Source organism: Balaenoptera physalus (assembly GCF_965194825.1).
Source record: "Balaenoptera physalus genome assembly, chromosome: 5".
Lineage (NCBI taxonomy): Eukaryota > Metazoa > Chordata > Mammalia > Artiodactyla > Balaenopteridae > Balaenoptera > Balaenoptera physalus.
In genome coordinates this window covers 111456285-111461800 of record NC_138884.1, presented here as the reverse complement: position 1 = coordinate 111461800, position 5516 = coordinate 111456285, and the positions used below count along the sequence as shown (strand labels likewise).

The following is a 5516-nucleotide window of genomic DNA, read 5'->3' as shown; positions in this document are numbered from 1 at the left end:
CTAGGAAACAAAGGGGAGAAGTATTAACCCCACATAAATACTGGGCTTAATCAAGCTGACAACTCTGTCGTCTTGGGCACGACATTCACCTCCTGGGGCTTTCTCGGTTCCTTTCTCCTATGAAGCAGGGGCGGCAAACAGTTTCTGTACAGGCAAGAGAGTCAATGTTTTAGGCTTTTGGGGACATATAGTCTCTATGGCAATTCCAACTGTGCTATTTTGCTCTAAAGCACCCATAGACAATACACAGAGAAATGGGTGTGGTTGTGTTCCAATAAAACTTTATTTATGGACACTGACATTTGAATTTCATATAATTTTCATGGGTCATTAAATATTCTTCTTTTAATTTTTTTCAAACATTTGTATTTTTACTGCTCTGTTGGCGCTTTTAAAACCAGGCCAAGCTTTGGCCTGCAGTCATAGTTTGCCAACATCTGCTATAAAGGAAAAGGTTGGGAAGGACTTTTGGACCTCGGCAAACATCAGAGAATATCTACTAGCTGCCAGCCCCAGGCAGAAGGGCAAGTGATATGGAAGCAGGCATTGTTTCTGCTCCCCAACCCACTAGGGGCTCCTGATCTAACAGGGCAGGTGAACCTGTTTGAAAGATTGAATGATTAACTTCAATTCTTTACTCTTCCCTGCATCCAATTCTTTCTATAGCCTCATTGTAGGGGGAGTGTACTTCCCAGCAATTTGATTTTGGGTTTTTTTTTATTTGCCACGAGAAGAACATGCCCTGGCCAGCCAGCTGCTGGTCCCAGGAGGAAGACAAGAGACACCTGCAGCACAGCTGCCCCGTCAGTCCCCTGTGTGCAGCCCAGCCATCTCCCTCAGGAGGGAGAATGCATGCTTGTGGTTTTAAGCCAGTGAATTTTGGGGTGGTTTGTATTACAGCACAAATTTTGCAAAGGTTAATTGACACAACCAGACTGCAAGCATCAGTGTGATATATGTTACGATTATAATTTAGGCAGAGTACTGTGAGGGCCTATGTTCATTCATTTTGCCTGAAATGATTAGAGATGTCTTCCTAGTAAAGCAAATGTTTGAAGTGGGCCTAGAGGGATAAACAGGCGAGGTTACTGGAAAGAGCAAAAAACCTTCATGCATGCAAGGGTTTACTATTTATAAAGAACAGGTCTTGCAGTCTGCTCAGTGGATTGTCATTCTAACACTACAGTGTAAGGTAGAAACGCAGGACAGTTATAGAAACACAAGGACACAAAAATTTAGTCCATTTCAAAATTCACGGTCCAAATTTAAAATTCTAAATTCAGGGCTCTTCCCGTGAACTGCCTGCTTTATACCTTTTTCTCTTTAACCGAGATTTATCACATTTGGGCATTAAAGTCCCTCAGGAACACGGGCGCTGCTGGGCTAGATGGCATGGAGTTCCCAAAGACTCACGAGCCATGGTTGTTGTTTTTAGGGGGCTGATAAGCAGCAATACGTGTTCGACCCTCTCCCGGAAAGAGCAGATTGGAAACTCTCTTTTTTTTTTAAGTTTATTTATTTATTTATTTTTGGCTGTGTTGGGTCTTTGCTGCTGAGCGCAGGTTTTCTCTCTAGTTGCGGCGAGTGGGGGTTCCTCTTTGTTGCGGTGCGCGGGCTTCTCATTGCAGTGGCTTTTCTTGTTGTGGAGCATGGGTTATAGGTGCGCGGGCTTCAGTAGTTGTGGCTCGTGGGCTCTAGAGCGCAGGCTCAGTAGTTGTGGCGCATGGGCTTATTGCTCTGCGAAATGTGGAATCTTCCCAGACCAGGGCTCGAACCCGTGTCCTCTGCATTGGCAGGTGGATTCTTAACCACTGCGCCACCAGGGAAGTCCCGGAAACTCTCTTTTAAGTAATCTCTGTCTAAACACGGTTCAGGAAGAGTTGCAGACAGGCCCAGTTTGGAGACTATGGGATTTACAGAGCCAGAAAAATGTTTTCTATCAAGAGGGCCCATCATCTTCTTTATGCCAGGTTTAAAATTCACTTTATTAGCTTAAAACTTGTCTAGAATGTGTAAATAAAGAACAACAGGCAGGACTTCCATGTTTATGATCAGATCAATTGATCTACCTCCCTCAGATATTAACTATAATAGCCACTTTGTAAAATGTATATTAAAGATCAAGCAATTAAAAAGCTGAAACCTTTAGAAAATCATAGAACACTAGAAAAGGGACTTGCCAAATCACCTGACATACTTATTTAGGAAAAAGAAAGAGAAAAATTTAAGGAGGGATGGCCAAACAAGATGGGGCTCAAGGTTGGTCTTACTGATTGGATGAGCCCAATTTAATGGGCCATTTGCTTCAGTCAAATGAACGTTTTAGTATGTTTCAGTGAAATTCTATTTCCTGCTCAACTGCCCATATGGGTTGACCAAAGGGACCAGCTGTGCTTGCCTTTTACATGTTCGGGGTATGTGTGTGCATGTGCAAGTGTATGCTTGTGTGTGTTTATGCATGTACGTGTGTACACGTGTGTACGTGTGTGTACACGTGTGTACGTGCATGCGCACACGTATGTGTGTGTGTGCGTGTGCAGGGGGTGGTGTGGGTGAAGTGAGGGAGAGAGTAGCTTCTCCACACTAACTGCTATACTCTCTGTGGTGGGTATTGTCGTCCCCATCATACAGCTCTGCATCCAGACTTAGGAAACAACCTGATCCTGCAACATCTAAGGGTTAGAGTCTGAGCCCAGATCTCAGATTCATATTATCTGACTATTCATGGTCTTTCCATTCTGTTATGAGGCATCTTGATTAGCACAGTGCACATCTGAGATCGTTTTCCTAAAGGGAAATTACCAGCAGACAGCAGAAGTAAGAAACTAAATATAGTTTGTCCTTTACAAAAACAAAGCAAAAAACAAAAACAAAAACCCTCCACAACAACCAAAAAACTGGGCAGTTTGTAGTTTAAAAGCTCCTCATTTATAATGTAATAGATTCTAAAATGTATATTTACTTATTCTAAGCCATCTACATTACATTCCAAAAATACTTTAGGTATATGGAAAAAAAAATCTTAGCTAAAGTCTCATATGTACACGTGTGTGTGTGTGTGTGTGTGTGTGAGAAACTTTAGCTAAGTTTTATGTATATATATACACACAGATATATTATATATATATACACGCATATATTTGTACATCTAAATATATATAAAATGTAGTTACACACACACAGTGGCCATTGAGAGCCAAGTTCTTCCTGTTGTAGTTTGACAGTGTGAATTTCTCAGTGGTACAGAGAGAATTTTTGTGCCTTTTAGTAACATTCTCAGAAAAGGAAAGATCCCCAAGCTCAGGTGAACCTGTAAGCCAGGACATCTGGGCCAGCTGATCTTGACAATGGAATTATGAGCATCAGAGCATCATGTCATTAAGTCCCTGCTTTTCATTTTATGGGTGAGGAGGCCCTGAGGTGACAGGCCCAAGGTCAGGTAGAAAATCAGAGCCTAGAACTTGTGGATCCTGAGTTCCAGTTCTGTACTCTCTCTGTTATTATTGCTAGCTCCCTAGCATGTGGTCTTAAAATAATGGCATGGTTTTGGGGATCCTAAAGAAGAAAGCCCCCCCAAAAAATCTACCTAGCAGTGACAAGCCCTGGCTGCCAACTCCAGAATCAGCTGGTACACAGGGGATATACATATAGCATGTGGGTGAAACTCATTCACTTGTTCTACTCAGTAGAAGAGTTAAAGGAATCACACAGGCTATGGAGTCAGGAATCCTGTCTCCAGTTTTGACTTTGGTCCAAGTGCCTTAACCTCTCTTAGCCTCAGTTTTCTCATCTGTAAAGTGGTAATAATTCCACTTCCCTCAAATGGCTACTTTGGGACTGAAGTGAGATGTCCTATAGAAATGTAACGTGAAGCACATCTGCACTTTTTTTTCCATTTATCAAACAAATATTTATTGAATTCATGCTACATAGCTAGCATTTTAGCTAAGCTCTGAGATGAATTCCCCACTTTCACCAATACTTTCTCCCCTCCATTATGCCAACCACGGTGCCTTCCCCATAGGAGTTATGCAGCAGATGAGTTGTGTAAATAAAAAGTGTAACACACAGTTTTACTACATTCTGAGAAAAAACTCAAATCTCCATAGGTGATCAAAAGATGCTTAGGAAAGTAACAGCCACCCCCCTCAAAGGTGATAGCAGCCACTATTTATTTATGTCTCTGACACTTAGTCATATCTTGCCCTAAGACAGATCATGTCTTATTGTTACTTTTATTATAGGTGTTAAAATGACCCACGTATGCACTTGTACATTTTCCAGGAGCCCCTTTTTAAAAAGGCATCTTTCATGTAAGCCAGTATTTTCAAAATGTTATCACTCCAACACATAATCACTATATAAAATTAAGGAGATATATTTTGCATTTTTTTTGTCTTCAAAATCCAGTGTGTATACATTTACTCTTACAGGACATTTCAAGGCCACATGTGGCTACTGGCAACTGAGGTGGACAGCAGAGAGGTATTAGAACACTGAGCAGTGTTGCAATTCTTACTCTGAAATCTCTTTAACTGTGGAAAGTGCTTTCTTAATAAGTAAGATACTCTACCCCATTCACAAATTAGGAGCTCCCCAAACAGGAAAAGGACCAGGAAGGCAAGTTTGAACTTGTAAGCAGCACAAAGATAAATTGATTATTCTCCCTCCAGAAGTAAACTAGATACTATCAAAGGAATCTTCTGAAAGTCTGGAGCCCTGAGCTGGCATAGGCACAGACAAAGACTGTTCAACAGAACCTGGAGCCCGAACCACATTCCTCCCAAAAGCAATGATGGCAGCTGCCATCTGTGGCCCCTGCTACTAAGCGGACCCTAGGCTGGCAACTTTGCACACAGGACCCCTGTGATGCTCCAGGTGGCAACACCCAGGGTTAGTGTATAAGTAGTTACTGGGCTCCTTGGTTTGTCCTTGGTCTTGTTGAACCATCATGCCAGGCACTGATTCTTTGATGAAGAACAGGATTCCTTGGAATGGCCCAGACTTGCTAGAATGAGCATAAAATGAACCCCATCCTTCCCTTTGTAGATGGGTTAAAAGGTCCCCAAAAGAGATCCAGCCCACTCTCTGTTCACTCCCTTTTATCCGGGAGGCTGTCTGCTTCATCCTGCAGTGATAAACCAAGCTCTGAGTTTCAAGAATTCCAAAGACAAGAGTCTTTCCCATCAGCAGCCCTAGGCGTCCTTGGGCCCCACCATGAAGATGCAGACCACACACCAGGCATTGGGAACACATGGCAGAGGACACAGGATTTTCCAGATGGAGATTCCCTTGCATTAAAAATTAAATCGAAACTCCTCTTCAGGTCAGGGAGGAACCTAGGATGGGACCTGCCTGCCCCTCCCGCCTCACTGCCCCTTTAAGCCAAGCCCTGATTTTTCTGTTCATTTGAACACACCAAGCTCACACCAGCTCTGGGCCTTGGCATTTACTGCTCCCTCTTTCCAGGATGCTAGCCCCAGGCTTTGCGAGGCTGGCTCTCTCTTGTCATTCAG

At 42.9% G+C, this 5516-nt stretch overlaps 1 protein-coding gene across 3 annotated transcripts in view; it reads right to left on the bottom strand.

The window, feature by feature from the left end:
- Positions 1–5516, bottom strand: part of HS3ST1 (heparan sulfate-glucosamine 3-sulfotransferase 1) — a 55668-nt gene that overhangs the window by 27330 nt on the left and 22822 nt on the right. The window lies entirely within an intron of this gene.